Below are 21,967 nucleotides of genomic sequence, written 5' to 3' on the forward strand. Positions count from 1 at the left end.
TGGTCTTTATGAATGGGTGCAAGGTGAGAAGAAGGCAGAACACCACACAATCCAAGACTGCAGACCAAGCCTCCAGGAAGGGACACCCCAGGAGGTACAGACAGACACATCTGCTGGGACAAAGGGACAGGGAGACAGTTCAAGCCTATTCCAAGGAACTCAGCAGTGCCTAACCCTGGGCAAGACTAAACGACAAAGAGGAGTTTCAAAAAGCTTCGCCCCACCTTACTTTCTTTTTATGAGTTCTGCCTTTCAGTGCTGCCCCAGTTAATCCAATCAATCCCTGCCTTTTCCAACAGATCCCTGCCTCTCCTTTCCAAACAGTGGCTTCCCAAGCACTTGGGCTCAGCTTACCCTTTTTCCAGGGCAGCAAAGTCAGCATTTCTATTGTCTACTGTATTCTTCCTCTGTTTGCTTGTTTAATCTCTCCTCCCTAGTGTTAAGTAGCCAATGTTTCCAGTCTCGGCCATAAACCTTATTTTCCAGACAAAATTGCACATCCTACCTTGAAGAAAGGAACATGGAGCAGATACTCATTATCTTACACAAAGGTGTGTTACAATTCTGTACTTGACCTGAGATAGCATTGCCAGCAAACTCCTGCCACGTGCAGTGGAGACATTTCTTTCCCTGACCTTTTTCCTCACAATTAATTCCATGATGGATCTGAAGGACAGCAGAAAGCACAGGAGAGAAGAGAGTAGTAAGTACATACTAATGACTGCAAAAACAAACTGGGAAAATTTATCAATTTTCAGTCAGTTACAAGAACTCCATAAGCAGAATGGACAAAAAAGTCCAAAACTTAACTTGCACCCCCCAAGTATTTTAATCAACTGCTCTCAATTCCAGCAGGTCTGCCACAGAAATGTATTAAAAGCAACTGGACAAGGTCAGATCCTTAACACTTCCATTTCAATTTTTAAATTGCACTAAACACAGTGACAACCTTAAGCTCAAATGGCCAAGCAGCAGAGTGACAGCATCAATGTATTTGGGACTGGGAATAGAGCAGAAACAAAAAAAAAATTCCACTTTGGCACTCTGAGCTGCACCACTGGCAGTCCCTCTGCCCCATCTCCAGTTTTAAGTGTCTGCAGCTCCAGCAGACACAGGAAGGTCACTGAAATTGGGCTCAGAACACACCAGGCCTGACCACAGCTTGATACAGACAATGCCCAACTATCCAGTGCCTGCACTTAGTGCCTCCAATGTAATTTTTTTTTTGTATTTATTTTTATATGACCAGTTGTTTGGAATCCCATGTGGGTACCAGAAATTCAGAACAAATATGTGGGAGGAGTCTTACAACTTAAATGCCATTTTCCTTAAGGATTTTTGCCCACATTGCATCTTCTAGTTTGTTTTTTTTCACTTATCTCACTGGGAAGAAGTTTAGTCTGTCCTCACCTCTGTGGCAACCCTGTTTTACTAAACTTCATCAGCTCCTCTTTTCTCACAGTCATTTTCTCCAAGAAAAAGAGCTCATTGATTCAATCACTACTTCTATTTCACACCTTTGGCATCAATGATGAAAAACTGATCTAAGATAAAGGGAAACTCTCAGGAAGGGCAGGATTTGGCTGCAGACACAGCTCTGAGCTCCTACACCCAGGCTGGCCTTTTCCCTTCAGGTGAAACAAGCCCTGGGTGCTTTTCCTGCCCCTGTACCAAGGAAGTTCAGTGAACTTAGCATCACATTCTACATAGAATGGTGTGGCCACAGCCACGAGCAGAAAGAAATGGGGAGGCAGAGCTTTGAGAGACACTTCCTGACTGCTTCAATTGGGTTTTTTTTCGTGAAATAGTTACTCTGAACCTTATTCAGAGCTTTAGGACCATGGCAAAATTACCACTGGGTAATTTTAACCCTTGATTTATTCTCCTCTCCTGGCACTTCTCTTTGGATTCTTTAACATGTCTGGTCTCAGGCTCCCCATAGTGTGATTTTGCTTCCCCACTCACAACACCCCATGCACTGACAGGGAAAGGAAAAAAATAATCCCATGTCAGAGCTTGCCCTTGATTTGAAAGTCTGTGTGGCAGATTAACAGAGTGTGCTCTCCCTCTCCATGCTGCCCTATCTGTTGCACAACCATAAGTCAAGGAGTTAATCCCTCCATCTCCAGCTGTCAGAGCTCCCACACACCACGAAACCCAAACACCCCCAGTTTGGGAGCACTGAGGGAACACGAAGTCCAACCACATCATCTACCACTGAATACCACATATGAAATGTAATCATATTAATTTCTTTACCCAATAGGCTGCTTAGGCAATATATACAAGATAATTTTAGCTTTAGATATGGAAAAGAGCTCCACAACTCAGCCTGTGTAACATCAGCAGACTTTCATTATTTACATCATTTAAGAGTTATTAGCTCGATGCTAATTGGTCAGTTCCAACACCACTTGCATGGTAAGTGGCTTTATAAACTGCTGCACACACAGAGAGTGAAAACACTAAAAGAAAGGAGGAGGGTGAGAATATCTGGGAGAGTTCCCAAATTGCTTGTGACAGGCATTTGTTTGACCTCCAGCCTCCAGCTTGGTTGGGCAACAACCAACAATGCATAACACTCCTCATTCTTCCCCTCTCCTTTTTTAGGGGCACACAGAGCAGATTTCAAAACTGGAAAGCATTTGAAGAATGAAGCTAGAAAAATAATCACCTGGAGAAGTACAAGGCATGAAATCTGGTCTGAGATCGGGGTGGAGAGGGAACTCAGGCCCAACCTCAAGCACCTGCTGCAGGTTTCCACCTGCTGCACCCAGAGACTCCCTTCTGCCCCACAGCCCTCCCAGCCCAAGGGGCAAGTTATGCCCAGACCAGAAACAAGCTGAGTTTTGTCTTACAGCACTGCCCAACTGACTGCCATGGATAAGTAAATGTTTCACCACAAGGTCAAGGCTGGAGCTGCCAAGCACAAGGTCCTAAAGGATGGATTAAGGTGATCCCATGTCTGCATGAAGCCTGTGTGTTCCTAACAGCCCCTCCTACCTGAAGGGAAGTTCTGGCCAGGTGGGGGTTGGTCTCTTCTCGCAGGCACTCGGCAATAGGACAAGGAGGCATGATGGGCTCAAGCTCTGCCAGGGGAAATTGAAGTTGGAGAGCAGAAAAAACTTGTTTGCAGAGAGAGTGCTCAGGCATTGGAATGGGCTGCCCAGAGAGGGGGTGGATTCCCCATCCCTGGAGGTTTTTCAACTGAGCTTGGCCGTGGCACTGAGTGCCATGATCTGGTAAAGGGACTGGAGTTGGCCCAAGGGTTGGACTTGATGATCTCGGAGGGCTTTTCCAACCCCATCAATTCTATAATTCCATGATTCTAAGCCTAGTCCACTCATTCCAGGTGACATCCAAGCACACCAAGTCTCCTTCCCTCCTCCAGGGAGCACAGACTGCCCTGTAGGTGGAACTGGTCCAAACACTGCTTCACCACCTCCTTCAGCAGCTGCTGCCACTGCTGGTGCCCGCTGCTTTCGTGCTGTCTCAACTGCTCTTCCACTTCAGCTGACAACTCAGAGCTCCCAAAAGCCCTGAGGCACCAACAGCATCACCAGCTCTGCCATCTTACACAACACACACACTCTTACAGAATTTCCCCTCTTGGACAGGCTGACATCCATAGAATCATCACAGAATCATAAAATCAACTGGGTTGGAAAAGACCTCCGAGATCATCAAGTCCAACCCTTGGGCCAACTCCAGTCCCTTTACCAGATCATGGCACTCAGTGCCACGGCCGAGCTCAGCTGAAAAACATCCAGGCACGGGGAATCCACCCCCTCTCTGGGCAGCCCATTCCAATGCCTGAGCACTCTCTCTGCAAACAAGTTTTTTCTCATCTCCAGCTTCAATTTCCCCTGGCAGAGCTTGAGCCCATTGTGCCCCCTTGTCCTATTGCTGAGTGCCTGGGAGAAGAGACCAACCCCCACCTGGCCAGAACTTCCCTTCAGGCAGTTCCAGACAGTGCTGAGGTCACCTCTGAGCCTCCTCTTCTCCAGGCTAAACACCCCCAGCTCCCTCAGCCTCTCCCCACAGCACTTGTGCTCCAGTCCCTTCTCCAGCCTCGTTGCTCTTCTCTGGCCCTGCTCCAGCCCCTCAATGTCCATCCTGAACTGAGGGGCCCAGAACTGAACACAACACTCAAGGTGTGGCCTCACCAACAGAGAGTACACGGGAAGGATCTGAGATCATCAAGTCCAACCCCTGATCCAGCCCCACTGTGATTACCAGATCATGGCACCCAGTGCCACGTCCAGTCTCATCTTAAAAACCTCCAGGGACCTCCACCCTACCCCACCCCTCCTCTCCCTGGCTCCAGGGGACACACAGACACCATCTCACTAGGAAACCCTCTACAGACCCCTGTGATCATCACTTCACTGCAGACCCCCCACAGCACTCTCCATCTCCTGACAAAGACAGGCTTGACTGCTCTGCCAGGGACTCTCTGTCTTACCCACAACAATTCTCACTCAAGACTTGTGTCACACAAGATTTGTTTTTCCAAAAAAGACATAGAGCAAACCTCTGTACTCCAACATGCCCATTTCTTTCACAGAAATCCCAGACTATTCTGAGTTTTAAGGGACCCACAAGGATTATCGAGTCCAACTCTCAAGTCAATGGCCCACAGAGGGGATTGAACCCATGACCTTGGCATTATTCCAACCAAGTTTTAACCAGCTGAGCTGATCTCAGGGTCGTTTTGGCTCACTTAAATGCAGATGCAGTCTTTAAAAAAATAAAATGAAGATCTGGGTCCCTCTAGGAAAGGCAGAAGCTTTTTGTTTTTTCTATAGCCCATCACCTCTTCCCCTTTTCTTCAATTGAAACTTGCAGGTCAGTATCAGTCACCCATCTCAGAACATTCTCCTGGTAGAATCTATTTTAAAGCAAGCAAATTTTTTTTAAAAAAATGACAGGGCTCTGACACTTTGTGCTTGATCCTCTCTACCCCCCTGCCAGCAGCACAGGCAGCCTACAAAAATTCTCATTTACACTCTCTGCACTAGAACAAAGGTGTCCAGCCCCATCCACCCGGATGAGATCAGCAGCTGCCAGCACAGAGCTGTGGCAAGAACACCCATCATGTTAAAAGAAATACCAGGGCATGAGGAAGGACCAAACTAGTAGGAGTTAGTTGTTCTCTAGCACTCCTTCCTCTCAGCTTTCAGAGTTGCCAGACACTGGCATCTTCTCAGGCCTGGGAGTACAGCAGCAAACCGTGAGACCCACCTGTGCCCTCACCTCTCTGTGTTCAGCTTACAGGGGAGCAAGGACTGGCATCCTTCTTGTGATGAAAGTAAAAAAGCACATGAAAATGAAGTAAAAAACTACACCCCCCTTCCCAAGCAGTATCTTGAAATATGCCCCAAAAATACACCTCCTGGGAACACCTGCACCCCCAACAAAATACCACACTAGTTCCCAAGAGAGAGACCTTCACTGTGAAAGAGGGGCCAGCAGACCCTTCCACACTGCATGGAAGGTGCTGGCAGGAAGAGAATTTCTCTGCATGAAGAGGGCTGTGGCATGAGCTAATTTCCTAATATGGATCACAGTCCAATGGATTTGGATCCAAGTGCCTACACACTCATCCCTGGTTCTCTCTCGGTGCAAGACTGAGTTTAATTTTTTTACCCCGCTGACAGGATATTAATTTTACCTAATGGACCAAGAGCTGCCAAGAGCTATGAGCTATTTTTCACATTTTTCTGGCTTTGTTCAGCTTTGCTCTCCTGATGAGGAGCTCCCCATTAGTCCTGCCTTTGCTGAGGTGTCGCAGCAGGATGTGAAGAAGTGCCAGCTTCATGGTGGATCCCAAACCAAGAGTGCAAGGCACAATCTGGACTTCTCCAGGAGGCAGGACTGATCCAAGTCACTGTGCCAGGAACAATGTTTGATGGAACAGAATCACAGAATCACAGAATCATAGAACGGATTGGGTTGGAAAAGACCTCCGAGATCATCAAGTCCAACCCTTGGGCCAACTCCAGTCCCTTTACCAGATCATGGCACTCAGTGCCACGGCCAAGCTCAGTTGAAAAACCTCCAGGGATGGGGAATCCACCCCCTCTCTGGGCAGCCCATTCCAATGCCTGAGCACTCTCTCTGCAAACAAGTTTTTTCTGCTCTCCAACTTCAATTTCCCCTGGCAGAGCTTGAGCCCATCGTGCCTCCTTGTCCTACTGCTGAGTGCCTGGGAAGTATCAGGAAGGCTGTTCCATTTCGGCAGTTTGCAGGCTTGGATATCGTCACCCTAAAAATAATTCAGCACAGAAAGAAGCAGCCAAGCACAGGGTGCTGTGGCAGAGCCCCCACCCATATGAGGAACACACAGCACCCACCAGGTCCTGAGGAACCTGCCCCTCTGGGTGGGCACCTTTGGGAAGGGGATAGGGAGACATGGAAATCTGCAGGATGTAACGTCAAAACATCCAACAAATTGTGGGTAAGAGGGAAATGTGTCGTGTTTCCCCCTGCCAATCCTCACATGTGCTCTACCATGGCAGGCCAAGAAGCAAAGGTTTGTTAACAAAGCACTGAGGACCTTCCAAAACTCAGAGCCAGCTGTTGGAAACCAATGGCTGATGCTGCTAAAACTGGAAACCCCCCCCAATTTTTCCTGCTATTCCAGCTGCCTTGAACCAGTTTACCTCTCCCAAAGCTCAAAATATTTCCAGCAAGTCATGTACAGGAGATGTTCCCTCCTAGCCAGAATTAGCACACAGCCCTTTCTGAAGTCAGAAACACACTAGCTGCAAAGTCAGTGCCACAGCCTCCTTCCATGAATGTTACATAATAAATAATGCATTGAAGTATTGTGATGCTGGACTCCAAATCCCAGCCTCACTTAGCCTTTAAAGACTGCACCAGAATTATTTATAGTATTCCCAGTGCAGAGGATGGCGGGGGGGACCATCAGATCTCATTTAAAGATTACTTTCAGATGAAGCAAGACTGGTTCTTTAAACATTTTCTTCAAGCAGACAAAGGTGGCAGCAGCAGCTGGAGCACAGCAAACAAATCCATAAATGCATATGGACATATAGGTCAAATAAGAATTAGGCTGAGCAAAAATTAAGTTAGCTGTGAACCATTCCTTTGGCTGCTTTTCCACGTATTGTGATGACCATTTGTGGTTTAATCTTTGAGAAGCTCTTTCTGCTTTGAGCCTGCAACCCTTCCAAGAAGCAGTTTTTACTATAATTACTGCATGTTTCTTTATACTGCCCAAGGTTTTCATATGGGCCTCCCTGTTTTGTACACTTAGTGCACCAGGAAAAACTGAAGGAGGAACTGGAAAATTTTGTTCTGTGCCCTGCGGAGATGAAAAATACCATTCAAAAATATAGACCTGACCTAGAAAAAGGAAGAGTTATTCTGCTGCCCTCTAATGAGCATTTCTAACATCTGAAAAAGAATACTCTCTCTTCTGGCTGGTTTGTTCTGCTCCCTTGCTACAGAGCTGTCAACAATGCAGGCACAGCTGGAGCAAAGCAGCACCTCCCACACAGCAAAGAGATGCAGAAGAAACATCTGGATGGACCCAAGATCTGTTCTGTATGTCCCTGAATATAGATTAGAGTGTATGGCTGTGTCCTGTTCCTTTTACTTCCCTGAACAGAGGGAGGGGACAGGTTCCTAATTCCACCCTTCAGGACACAAGGGCCACAATGTTGTTACAGTATCCAGGTACCACAGACATGTGGGGTAATGACTTGCTTAAACACCTGTGAGCATTAATGAAAACCAAAAGTGTTCAGTTCTCATGCAAGGATGTCTCTGGATCTGCATGATGTTCAGGAGACATTCAGTTGGTAAGTGCAGGTCCTGCCCTTTGGCCACCCCAACCCCCTGCAGCGCTCCAGGCTGGGCACAGAGTGGCTGGAGAGCAGCCAGGCAGAGGGACCTGGGGGGACTGAGGGACAGGAAGCTCAACAGGAGCCACCAGTGTGCCCAGGTGGCCAAGAAGGCCAAGGGGATCCTGGCCTGGATCCAAACTAGCATGGCCAGCAGGCCCAGGGCAGTGACCCTTCCCCTGGACTCTGCCTTGGGGAGGCCACACCTTGAGTGTTGTGTTCAGTTCTGGGCCCCTCAGCTGAGGAAAGAGACTGAGGGGCTGGAGCGGGGCCAGAGAAGAGCAACGAGGCTGGAGAAGGGACTGGAGCACAAGTGCTGTGGGGAGAGGCTGAGGGAGCTGGGGGTGTTTAGCCTGGATAAGAGGAGGCTCAGAGGTGACCTCAGCACTGTCTAGAACTGCCTGAAGGGAAGTTCTGGCCAGGTGGGGGTTGGTCTCTTCTCCCAGGCACTCAGCAATAGGACAAGGGGGCACGATGGGCTCAAGCTCTGCCAGGGGAAATTGGAGAGCAGAAAAAACTTGTTTGCAGAGAGAGTGCTCAAGCATTGGAATGGGCTGCCCAGAGAGGGGGTGGATTCCCCATTCCTGGAGGTTTTTCAACTGAGATTGGCCTTGGCACTGAGTGCCATGATCTGGTAAAAGGACTGGAGTTGGACCAAGGGTTGGACTTGATGATCTCAGAGGTCTCTTCCAACCCAACTATGATTCTATAAAGGCAGTTGGGAAGGCAGAGGAACAGACACAGAGCAACAGCTTTACCTTGTATTGAGCTTCATCTCAATTTTTCCTGAGCTGTGGTGATGCAGTGGGTTGACCTTGGCCAGCTGCCAGACACACATCCAGCTGCTCCCTCCTTCCCTCCCCCTCCTCAATGGAACAGGAGAGAAAAATAAGATGAAGTTGATGGGCTGAGGTAAACAATAGGGAGATCACTCACCAATTACCATCACAGACAAAAAAGACCCGACTTGGGGAAAATTAATGCAATGTATTGCCAATCAAACTAGAACCAGGCAGTGAAAAACAATGACAGACATTAAAACACCTTCCCCCAACCTTCTCAGCTCCACTCCTTCATTCTGACTCCTTCATTCCTGACTTCCTAAGCAGTACAAGGAGCCAGGGAATGCCATTACAGTCTGCTGATCCTTCCTCCTCATGTTTACCCACCGGGGTCCTTTCCATGGGAGAGCATCTCCTTCTCTCCTTTTCTGTTCCTGGTTCACAGGGCTCTCACTTTTTTCCTACTCCTCTTTCTTCACTCCTCCTTAATTACCTGGTTTTTTTGGAGCCTGGCCCTGGCGGTGGCCGGACCGAGCCAAGCTGAGCCGGGCGGGCGGCACCGCGGGCAGAGCTGCTTTTCATGATCATAATGCAACAGAAAAATGAAAACCCCTAAGAGACATTTGCTTTGGAAAAGAAGTCAGTTGCTGGGCCAGTCTGGAAGATGGACCACGGGGTTTTGGGAAGCTTGGGAAATACTGCTTCCAAAAGCAATTTTTATAACTTAGAGGACAATACAGTGTGCTCAGCGATTTGTGAGTTTAAATCACACCAAACCGTACAGAAGACTGCAGGGCAAGAAGGAAGACACTTGAGCTCCAAAGCAGGTGGACTCCTCATGTACTTCTGAATGCAGAATCCTGTCCAAATCCTGCTTTTGAACGATACATCTTTCCTTACAAACTTATTCTGAGCAAAAAGATTGTGTCCCTATTGCAAAGCTGAAAGTCCATCTGGAGAAGCAGTAAGGAAAGTCAACAGTGAACACTTTCAGAATGAAGATCTTGAAACTGTTACTGTCCTTAATAGCATCTGCCAGGGGAATTTTAAGTTGGAGATCAGAAAAATCTTCTTTGCAGAGAGAGTGCTCAGGCATTGGAATGGGTTGCCCAGAGAGGGGGTGGATTCCCCATGCCTGGAGGTTTTTCAACTGAGCTTGGCCGTGGCACTGAGTTCCATGATCTGGTAAAGGGACTGGAGTTGGCCCAAGGGTTGGACTTGATGATCTCGGAGGTCTTTTCCAGCCCAATCCATTCTATGATTCCCAGGGGCAGCACAGTTGTGGCTGGCAGGCTCAGCTGTGGCTGTGCTGGATGCCCTGAAGCTCCCCGGACCTGGCCGTGTCCAAAATATGACAGCTCTGGCCTCTTCCCCACCACAAACACCCTGCCACTTACATCCAGTACAGGTAAACGGGCCAATACCCTCTATTTTGGAGAAAGAAAATACATGAAGAAGTCAGAGTAACCCTACTTGAACAGTATGTACACATTTGTATTCCATTTCCATAAATAAAACCCACTCAGGTACAGGCACTAAAGCAACAAGCAGAGGAGCACACCTGAGCCCAGCCCACACACCTGAGCCCAGCCCACTCACCTGAGCCCAGTCCACTCACCTGACAGCCCAGCCCACTCACCTGATAGCCCAACCCACCCACCTGAGCCCAGAACACACACCTGAGAGCCCAACCCACACACCTGATAGCCCAGCCCACACACCTGAGCCCAGCCCACACACCTGAGCCCAACCCACACACCTGATAGCCCAACTCACACACCTGAGAGCCCAGCCCCACACACCTGAGAGCCCAGCCCACACAAGTGAGAGCCCAGAACACACACGTGAGCCCAACTCACACACCTGACCCCAACTCACACACCTGAGCCCAACTCACCCACCCACATACCTGAGCCCAGCCCATCCACCTGAGCCCAGCCCGCCCACACACCCACACACCGGAGCCCAGCCCCAAACACTTGATTCCAGCCCTGCAGTCACAAATCACAGGCATAAAATCAAAATCAATAGCCAGAGGCTTCACTCAGCAAAATATGGAAATCATGGAATGGATTGGGTTGGAAAAGACCTCCGAGATCATCAAGTCCAACCCTTGGTCCCACTCCAGTCCCTTTACCAGATCATGGCACTCAGTGCCACGGCCAAGCTCAGTTGAAAAACCTCCAGGGATGGGGAATCCACCCCCTCTCTGGGCAGCCCATTCCAATGCCTGAGCACTCTCTCTGCAAACAAGTTTTTTCTGCTCTCCAACTTCAATTTCCCCTGGCAGAGCTTGAGCCCATCGTGCCCCCTTGTCCTATTGCTGAGTGCCTGGGAGAAGAGACCAACCCCCACCTGGCCAGAACTTTCCTTCAGGGAGTTACATGTCACTCAACAAAGCTATTTGAAATAGTGATTTCTGGTGGCAGAATTCCTGCAGTCTGGAATAGCCCTTCTCTGCCTTCCCATCAATAGGAACACCAGGTTATTTCAGCTCAAAGCACATTGCAAAATAAGTCCTGCATGTACAGACACAGCCTTCACCCTGGCAGCTGGGAAAGCCCTCTCCATACAGAAGAAACATTCCTGTTATATAAGAACACTCAGTGACCTGAATTTACAAATAATCTTGGAGAGGAAAACAGACATAAGGGAAAACAAAGTCAAAAAGCAGGGTAGCCAGGAAATGCAGAAGGAGGAAAGGAGCCCAGAGTGTGCACATGCACAGCCACTCCAGGCATGAATGTCCACCATACCCACAGGAACCAAAATTCTTCAACTCCATCTATTGATTTGCTGTGTGTTCTCCACACACAGCACAAGGGGGTCAGGAAACAAGTCTGTGTGCCCCATTTCCCCTCAGATTTCCTGCCAAGGACTCTCCAAAACACCATGTTTCATTGGAGCTGACCATCAATATCATTAAATGCACTGTTTTCAAGAGTCCCTTCCAGCTCACAGTCCCTGAACACCTTTTGGGACAGCCTATCCATGTCCAGCAGGATTTTCTCCAGGACTTTCTGCCACAGTGCTAGTTCAATCTAAACCTGTCCAAATTACCACTTCAAACAAACCAGAATATTTCAGCACCCACTGCATTTCATCCTTGCATAGTTGTGTTTCCTACATTTAGCTCAGACAATGTACATTCAGATTCACAGTGCTAAAAACTTCAGTTAAAAAAACCCCAACAGTATTTCCTTTCTATAAGCCACTTGACTAAAAAGTTTAACCCAAATTAGGTGTTGTTACCAGTTATGCCACAGAGGAGCATCAATAGCGCCCCTTTGAAATGCTAAAGGGGGTAATCAGATCTTCAGCCAACACGTGTATTTTCACACAAGTGTAAAGGAAACTTTGGTTCATAAATAGCTCACAAAGACTGGAATGAAGGAAAACTTGCACAGAATAGAGTAATACTGTAGATCCCACTTAGTCTGAATGATAGACATGAACACTGCAGACCTTCCCTTAAATACACAGCCTCAGTAAGACCCACAGTAGCAGGGCAGAGATTAATCTCTTGGTAAATCAGAAATCTGACTTATGTAGAATGGAAGGCCGTGCTAAAAACACCCAAGCAAAATAACCTTCCTTGCACAGGCATTTCCTAGGGGTGTCAGCAGAAGGAAAAGGAGGTTGATTTTATTGCTGCAGCCCAAAAGCACGTCAAGGCAAGTCAGAAGGGGCAACACAGAACAGAGAAAACTCTTATCCCATCCACCCTTTATCAGCCTCTACCAATTTTCTAAAAACAGCATCTATTAAACTCCCAGGATGTGTATTTCAGAGAAGTTTGAAGCTTGACACCCCCCTGCACCCCTGCTGGTGAGAAGAAAAGGGCTCTGACTTGCAGAACAATCCATCTGCCCTCTCCACAAGTGCTTCTTCACCCCCTTGGGATGTGGTTTCTCAGCTCAGACAGTGTGAAACTGCCCCTCTCATGCCCCACGAGAGGTTTGCACTACTGGGACTTGTGCTGGGAGGTCCCTGTGCCTGTGCAGAGCCATTCCACCTCTCTCTTTGTGGTACTTATAATTTTGTAACTCAGTTATGCCAAAGCTTTAACATCAGGATTTCAGTTTTCATATAAACCTCTTTTGCAGTGCTGCAGCTCCAGCTCTCTCCTAAGCAGGGCTGATTTATTTTTGTGTAAGGAAGGATGTCTGACCATTTTAAACTCATTTATTCAGCAGGAGAACACCAGGCTAGATTAGTACCAGGAATCATGACCACACAGAGCAAAACATGGCATGCCATGCCCCATCCCACCTGGCCAGGAAGGCAAGGAGGATCACTGGCCCCAAATTCAGCAAGCCCTTCAGTGGCACACTTACTGACACGTTTGAATCATTGAATCATAGAATGGATTGGGTTGGAAAAGACCTCTGAGATCATCAAGTCCAACCCTTGGGCCAACTCCAGTCCCTTTACCAGATCATGGCACTCAGTGCCACGGCCAAGCTCAGTTGAAAAACCTCCAGGCATGGGGAATCCACCCCCTCTCTGGGCAGCCCATTCCAATGCCTGAGCACTCTCTCTGCAAACAAGTTTTTCTGCTCTCCAACTTCAATTTCCCCTGGCAGAGCTTGAGCCCATCGTGCCCCCTTGTCCTATTGCTGAGTGCCTGGGAGAAGAGACCAACCCCCACCTGGCCAGAACTTCCCTTCAGGCAGTTCCAGACAGTGCTGAGGTCACCTCTGAGCCTCCTCTTATCCAGGCTAAACACCCCCAGCTCCCTCAGCCTCTCCCCACTGCACTTGTGCTCCAGTCCCTTCTCCAGCCTCGTTGCTCTTCTCTGGCCCCGCTCCAGCCCCTCAATGTCCATCCTGAACTGAGGGGCCCAGAACTGAACACAACACTCAAGGTGTGGCCTCCCCAAGGCAGAGTCCAGGGGAAGGGTCACTGCCCTGGGCCTGCTGGCCATGCTAGTTTGGATCCAGGCCAGGATCCCCTTGGCCTTCTTGGCCACCTGGGCACACTGGTGGCTCCTGTTGAGCTTCCTGTCCCTCAGTACCCCCAGGTCCCTTTCTGCCTGGCTGCTCTCCAGCCACTCTGTGCCCAGCCTGGAGCGCTGCAGGGGGTTGGGGTGGCCAAAGGGCAGGACCTGAACTCCATCCCATTGCAATCAGCCCATCTCTCCAGTCTCTCCAGATCCCTCTGCAGAGCCCTCCTGCCTTCCAGCAGCTCGACACTCCCTCCCAACTTGGTGTCATCAGCAAATTTGCTGATGATGGACTCAATCCCCTCATCTAAATCATCAATAAAGACGTTAAACAGGACTGGACCCAGCACAGACCCCTGGGGACATCACTGGTGACCAGCTGGACACAGCCCCAGTCACCAGCACCCTCTGGGCCCTCCAGCCAGCTCCTGACCCAGCAGGTTGAGCACATGGTTGAGCACTCAGCTTTTATGAAGGCAGGAAGAAGGCTCTGCAAAACCACAGAGCAGACCCTCAGGAGCCTCCCTAAAGCAGCCCCCAGTCCCTAACAGAGCAGCACCTCCACTCCAGCCTCCCAGCAGCACAAAATGCTGCCCCAGGGCAGGCACAGGCACTGCCAATGAACCATCCATAAAAACAAACAGGGATCTGACACATCCTTCAAACTGCTAAGACTCATTCAGGCTCTTCCCACCACCGACATCCTCCTCCCCTGGAGCAGACTGCAAACATTTTGGGAGCCTGGAAAACCCTCCTGTGTTTGTGTAGTGCTCAGTATCCATGACCACCAGCTAACTGGAGCTTTTGGGGTTTTTAATGTTAATTCTTGGCCACAGCTAGAGGGAAGGGAAGAAAATAGAAAAGTTAATTAGTTCCATAAATATTAACACAACTGAGTCTCATGATCTTGCAGAAGGCACTCACAACATGGAAATGGTCTGTCTCCAAAGGGGAAGCCAAAGCACTGGAAACACTGCAAGTTTCAGACACTCATTTACTGCTTTTCAATTAATTGCAATGACTTTAATTAAAGTGAAGCCTCTTACAGCAATTCTCACAGCTGGCACCACACTGCACAGACAAATTGTTAAAGCAACTTTAAGCAGTGGGGATTTTTGCCCTTTTTTACTTTTTTTCAAGTTATTATTTAAGGCAGCAATGTCTTTAGCTTTCAGGAGGAGTCCCACTCCTAATCCTCCCAGGAGCTACACACAGCAGGTCACTGTTCTCTGTTTCAAGCAGTCCCCACAGCTGTTCACCACTGCTGCACAACTTGGTCAGTCTGATTCCTGAAGCAAGATCCCACTGAGTTTAATTCTCTGGACCAAAGGAACAGAAAAACCCTCAGGCTTCAAGGCAAGTTGTTGGAAACTACAGAATCTGTTTGAGATGTCCTGCAGACTGAGGCCCTCTGACCTCACTGGAGAGACCATAAACTGCTGTCACAGCTCCTTTCAAACACACTGCAGTTCCATCATAGAATCATAGAATGGATTGGGTTGGAAAAGACCTCCGAGATCATCAAGTCCAACCCTTGGGCCAACTCCAGTCCCTTTACCAGATCATAGCACTCAGTGCCATGGCCAAGCTCAGTTGAAAAACATCCAGGCATGGGGAATCCACCCCCTCTCTGGGCAGCCCATTCCAATGCCTGAGCACTCTCTCTGCAAACAAGTTTTTTCTGCTCTCCAACTTCAATTTCCCCTGGCAGAGCTTGAGCCCATCGTGCCCCCTTGTCCTATTGCTGAGTGCCTGGGAGAAGAGACCAATCCCCACCTGGCCAGAACTTCCCTTCAGGCAGTTCCAGACAGTGCTGAGGTCACCTCTGAGCCTCCTCTTCTCCAGGCTAAACACCTCCAGCTCCCTCAGCCTCTCCCCACAGCACTTGTGCTCCAGTCCCTTCTCCAGCCTCGTTGCTCTTCTCTGGCCCCGCTCCAGCCCCTCAAGCTCTTGCCTCAACTGAGGGGCCCAGAACTGAACACAACACTCGAGGTGTGGCCTGTTAGAAAACCCTCAGACATCCAATCTGCTCTTAAAATGTGATCTGGCATTGTCAAGATTAGAGCAGCTCCCAATGATGCAGTGAAAAAAACAAACAGATTTCAGTCAAAAAGCAAAGGAGGAATGTACAGTGAACTGTTACCTAAGGAAATTTACCCAGATATGAATTGCCATCTGTCACTTTACCAAGCCACCAGGGTGCCCAGGGGAGAGGGTAAAGAACATCACATTGCCTGTTCAACCACAGAATCCCAGACTATCCTGAGTTGGAAGGGACCCACAAGGATCATCGAGTCCAACTCTTAAGTCAATGGCCCACACAGGGGATTGAACCCATAACCTTGGCATTGTTACAACCAAGTTTTAACCAACTGAGCTATCTATGCAACTCTGCCCAGCATTCTCCCTTCTCTGGGAATTTTTCCTTTCTTGCAAATTCTATTCTTGGAGTTTCTGGCACTTCCACACACAGTATCAAAAGCTTACGAAGGGAAGGTTGCTGTTTGAGCTGAGACCTGCACATCCAGTGCTGGGACACATCCTGGACCCATGCAGGGGACACAAAGGAGGACAGACACCTTCCAGAAGGTACAGGGTGGAAGGGGGGGAGCTAAAGCAAGAACTCCCAGTTCAAATGCAAAGCTGCTCCTCCCAGGGCAGGATCCATGTGCCAAGTCCTGGAAAATTATTTCAGTGCAACACCAAGAGCATTGCCAGCAGGCTACTTCTGACAGCAGCTTCAGGGAGAGCATTCTACCACTCCCAAAACTCACCCTTACCAAAGCTCGAGCAGGTGATAACAGAGACAGAGGGAACAGGAACATCTTGTCATTCTGGGCTAGCACTGCACGTTGGAGGTACTGCAGCAGCTCCTCACAGGCTCCATCCTCAGCATGTGGAGCAACCTGTTCACAGCCCTCTCCATCTGAGCAGTGTTATGGTGGGGAACAGCTTGAGGAAGGAGTTCTGCACAAAACAAACACCAGACAGGCCTGACAGCTCTGCCAGCAAGGAAGGGAAAGCTGCAGGAAAGCAACAGCAGCAGAACTGGGAGGATCCAGCAGCTTTCCAGGGATGTGGGGAGTGACCAGCACAAGCAGATTGAAAAATTCCCCAAACATGCATTAAGAAAAAGCAGCAAAGGCTTAGAACTGATATTCAGAAAGGGTGAATTCATTAAAATAAACATGACTTTTTTTTAATCCCTCAGTTGTTAAATACCCCCATTTTGCCAGCAGGGTGCAAAAACCAAAACACAAAAAAATAAAAAAAGAGGAAGGTGATCGGGGTGAGAACTAAAGAGGAGGAACCATAATATTTAAGGCAATAAACAAGCAGAAATCCAATGAACAGACAGGAATAAAACACAAGACACAGAGATTTGCAGTGTCAAGAGCTACTGAAGAGCAAAGGGAGCCTGACCACGTCTGCAGTTCTGCAGCAACATCAGACTGGAGCCACTGCAGAGGAAACCACGAGTCCAGACACTGCAGGAACAGTAATACTGTTGGAGGAGGGGTCTGACAGGGATCCTGGTGTACCACCCACAAAAACAACCCCCAAACAAAAGTGGACAGCAAATCACATGGCATGAAGTTAATGCAGGACCATGACAACAACCAACCACACCTTTTCTGCTTCTCTTTGAGGTGACAAAAGGAGAAAGGAATTGGACAAGTGGGTGCAGAGCCAAGCACAGAAGGAAGCAGATTAATGTGACAAGCCCAGTGAATACAGAACTCCAGAGCAGAAGCTGAGGTGCAAACCAGGAAGGGCACACCGGTGACGCTGAAGAGGGAGGTTTGGTAACAAAAGGAACTCCCAGAGAACCTCAGAAAGGGAAAAGCAAGGCTATGCACAGGCTGCAGACTCTAGAAATCCACTGCTGTCAGGCTCCTGCCTGGTCTGGTTTTACTGTCTCCTGTCTCTACATTTCTTCAGGAGGAGAAGGGAATTCCTTCTTTGTCAGATGCTCAGTAATTTCACTCCTCTGCTTCCCTCTGTGCCACAGAGACAGTCCTGGACTTCAGAGCACAACCTCTGTCCAGGTTAATGTCCTAATCACTCCATGCCCCGCACCCTGATATAGAACCACAGAGTCACAGAGTGATCTGGGCTGGAAGAAACCTTCAGAGAGCATCTAGTCCAATCTGCCTTTCATCTGTCCCTAGACTATGTTGCTCCAAGTCCCATCCTCATCCAACCATGAACATTTCCAGGGCTGGGGCAGCCACAGATTCTCTGGGCAACCTGTGCCAGGGACTCACCACTCCCACTGTGAAAAAAAAACCAACCAAACCAAACTCCAATCCAAACCTACCCTCTGGTAGACCTTATGGTCTCCTTAAGGACCCTTAACTGGTTCAGGGCCAGAGGCAGCAAACGGTTTTAACCCATGTTTCACATTTTTCTGGCACAGGAGGAGTTAGAGAAGTTGCAGGAAATGCTACTGTGGCCACAAACTCAGAAATCAGGATTAAAAGCTAAGGTTTTGCAATTATGAACTTGCTGCTGTTGCAATTCTGCTTTCTCAATAACACAGCTTGTCACAGTTCCCTTCTGGAGCAGCTGAAAATAAAGCAGGAAGCCAGCAGTCCAGTTTTTCATATCATTCCACAACTGGTTCATCATCTGTTCCAAAAAAAGAGACTTTCACAGGCAGCTGGTTTGCCAGAGCCACACTTGAACAGGCTCTTGCTTCAAGGAGCAAACACTAAGGAAAGAAAGCTAAAGAAAACAAACAAACAAACAAAAACCCAGCAGCAATCCCCCTTATGACAGGCCATTATTTCTGACTTGGTAGGAAACATTTAATTCCCACGCTACAGAGGCTCACCCAGATGAGATTTATTCCCTCCCATGAGTCCCAGGGGACCCTGCATGGATTACATTATGGCAAAGCCCTTGGTTTATGTTACGTCAGTGGATAAGTAAACTACACTGACAGGAAACAATCATTGAGCAACTCAGTCACAGACTGAACTCCAGGGATGGCACTGGCTTTTGTTACCTGTGTGTGAGTGGAAATCATCTGCAATCTGGCATTAGAAGGAGCTAATGATGAGAGACAGAAAGCAGAGCAGGAGCAAGTAGTTTTGCAGCAGGTCTGTTTCACAGCTCAGAGCTCCTGCATTAAAATACTTTCCATTTTAGACCACTGGCTTTTTATATTGCACAAGACTCACCTACAACGAATTCCATTTTGGTGACATTTTTTAGTACAGTTCCACCCTCTCCTTCTCGTGCCACAAGGAATACTGAACAGCCTAAGTTGGTACCTCACACTAATCATAACCATCCTGAATCAGCCTTGTGTCTAAGTGAAACAACAGACCATTACCATGAGTAGCAGACACTCCCACAGGGTACCCTGCCTCAACCAGACTCACCAGCAATTCCCAGAAATCCTCAGGAAAACAAGGCCTTTAGCTGACAAGAACCAACACCCCCAGTTTATCCTCCAAAACAAGGGGCCTCTTTCTACCTCCTTTCAGCACCAGCACACACAACCACTCATGTCAGGTGAGATGCTAACCCTGCTAGAGACTGAACTTTCCAACTCACACATCCCCCGTTCCCTCAGAATAACCACAGCCAAAAGCTGCTCACTTACAAACTGAGGGAAAATAAGGTGAAATTAATGTAGAGAGAGAGGTGTCCTGGATTGTAGGCAACCACAGGTGACAGGCCCCAAGCTCCAGCACCACAGTGTCTCCTACAGGGCTGCATCCCTCTGGCTCTGGCACATCAAAGCAGGTCTCCCAGATGAAGCCTTTCATCTCATGGAAGTCACCATGCTCTGCTCACTTAGTCCCTGTGATGCCACACACAGCACGGGAGAGCTGCACCTCCCATGGATTTATTTACAGAGCACAACAATGCTCTCCACGTCACTCTCTTTTCCTACTACTCCCAATTTGCTTTGCTGGCCACTACTGAGCTCCAAGCTGATGTCTTCTAAAATCTAATCCAATTCCAAGCTCTTCCTCAGACTGGATTTCATTTGGTAGAGTCACAGCACAAGGCCAGATTGAAACACCAAACACAGAAGTACCAGCAGTCTTGGATAATGTAAATAAATCTTGACAGTATGAAAAAATTTTGGATAATTTGCATAAATCATGACAGTATGAAAAAATTTTGGATCATGGGAATAAATCTTGGACAATGTGTGGGACACAGACAGAGGAGAACACACATACCTGCTTTCTCAACTGCCACACAGCATCCTTGGCAGAAAAAAAAACTCTCTAGCTATGAAAAGCACAAAGATAGAGTGAGCCCACCTACAGTCTGCCAACTTGACCTTCTCAGAGCTTGAAAAGCAAGTGGGAGAGAAGCACGCTTTTGTCTTGCTATCAAATCTTAAAATAGCAATGTGTAGGAGAATCCTACCCTCCTGCCCTGAGCACTAAGCTGAGGGGGAAGGGAAGGATAGGGGGGAGAAAGGGTTGCAGTCAAGTTGAATTTCCTGCTGAACTGGGTCTGAGCTGACCAGAGATGCCAGGAGACAAAGGACATCTGCCTGGAATCTCTTTGCTAACTCCAGGCTGTCTGCTATTGTATGCACAGCCTTGCTACAGTTCACTGAATTAACACAAAAAAATGAATTGATTTCCATAATGAAAAAGCCTCTACACTGCTCCAGAGTGAGACAAGAAGAAAGAGCACAACAGCTTGGGAGGAAGGAAAAAAATAATCAAATCACCTTTTGCCTGTTGAGTTGCAGTTTTGAGCCCCCAAATGAACAGTTATTTTTAGCTGATCCTCTGGAAAGTGAGATGGAACACAAAGCATCAGGGTCAGCATCCCTGTCTGCAGGAAGCCAGCCCATAGCCTGGAGAGAGGCAGTCAGGCACCACATCTGCATCATCAGCACTGTCCAGGGACCAGCAGCCCTGCTCTATTTATAACCCAGACGTGTGCAGCTGGAGCCTGCAATGAAAGGCTGGGATTGCAGCCTGCCAGCCCTCAACAACATGCTGTCTGATTTAATTAAAGTGATGGCAATTTGTACATGCACACACAGATGCATGTGTGTCCTTTTCCCAGGAGAGTTACCAACAATGAGCTTGTTGTTTTGAAAACAACACATTTCACCAAGGTTACTGTGCAGGGAGCAAATGTGTCCTCACACAACCTCTCCACCTTCTCACTCTGTGAACACACATGACCAGGCAGCTCACCACTGCTCAGGTAACCTCTAGTCATAGAATGGATTGGGTTGGAAAAGACTTCCAAGATCATCAAGTCCAACCCTTGGGCCAACTCCAGTCCCTTTACCAGATCATGGCACTCAGTGCCACGGCCAAGCTCAGCTGAAAAACCTCCAGGAATGGGGAATCCACCCCCTCTCTGGGCAGCCCATTCCAATGCCTGAGCACTCTCTCTGCAAACAAGTTTTTTCTCATCTCCAACTTCAATTTCCCCTGGCAGAGCTTGAGCCCATCGTGCCCCCTTGTCCTATTGCTGAGTGCCTGCGAGAAGAGACCAATCCCCACCTGGCCAGAACTTCCCTTCAGGCAGTTCTAGACAGTGCTGAGGTCACCTCTGAGCCTCCTCTTCTCCAGGCTAAACACCCCCAGCTCTCTCAGCCCCAGTTCTTAGGTGGTTACTGGGTTTGTTTGCAGCCCTGGACAGAAAAAAAAAGTCACTGTAGTATCTATATGCACGAAGAGAAGAAATTAATTTAGTCTGCAAAGAAGGTACGTGGGAGTCACACACACTTTCTGCACCAGGACAGCTTGCTGTGCCATCAGGATCCATTTAGAGGTGAATTCTGCTTTCAGATACAAAGCTCTCTCTCCCAGAGAGCAGTCAAAGGGAGCATTTCCTTGTTGTAGGACTAGAACCCAAAAGCCTCTATCACCTCCTCCCTGTTCCCACTCTCACTTCGCACACTTCCTATCATGAGTCCTTGAGCCAGGGACCCCTCAACAGCAAAGGACAGCAGGAAAACCCTGAGATTAGGTCAGTTGGTTAAAACTTGGTTGTAGGTCATGGGTTCAATCCCCTGTGTGGGCCACTGACTTAAGAGTTGGACTCGATGATCCTTGTGAGTCGCTTCCAACTCAGAATAGTCTGTGACTCTGTGAAAAGACTTGCTGCAGTCAGGCTGCTGTGGGTAAAGCTCTGCTGGTACACAACAACCAACTCGCTGACAAAATACTGGGTTATGAATGGCACCTGTTGGTGAGGCAAAAGTAGCAACAAAAGAAGCCCAGAGACCAGGTCACAGCCTGGGCCCTGCTGTCCTCTCAGCCCCTGGAAGTCTGGCTGCATGAGGACATCCCACAGACAGCCTAAAGCTGCTTCTCCACCCAGGGATCACTCAGCACATCCACACTGCTCTGCTTCCACTCCAAACA

The 21,967-nt window shown here is 48.4% G+C and overlaps 1 protein-coding gene across 1 annotated transcript in view; it reads right to left on the minus strand.

Annotated features, from left to right (window-relative positions):
* SLX9 (SLX9 ribosome biogenesis factor) overlaps positions 1-21,967 on the minus strand; it is a 45,825-nt gene that overhangs the window by 21,522 nt on the left and 2,336 nt on the right. The window lies entirely within an intron of this gene.

This window comes from Pithys albifrons, chromosome 8 (assembly GCF_047495875.1).
Source record: "Pithys albifrons albifrons isolate INPA30051 chromosome 8, PitAlb_v1, whole genome shotgun sequence".
Lineage (NCBI taxonomy): Eukaryota > Metazoa > Chordata > Aves > Passeriformes > Thamnophilidae > Pithys > Pithys albifrons.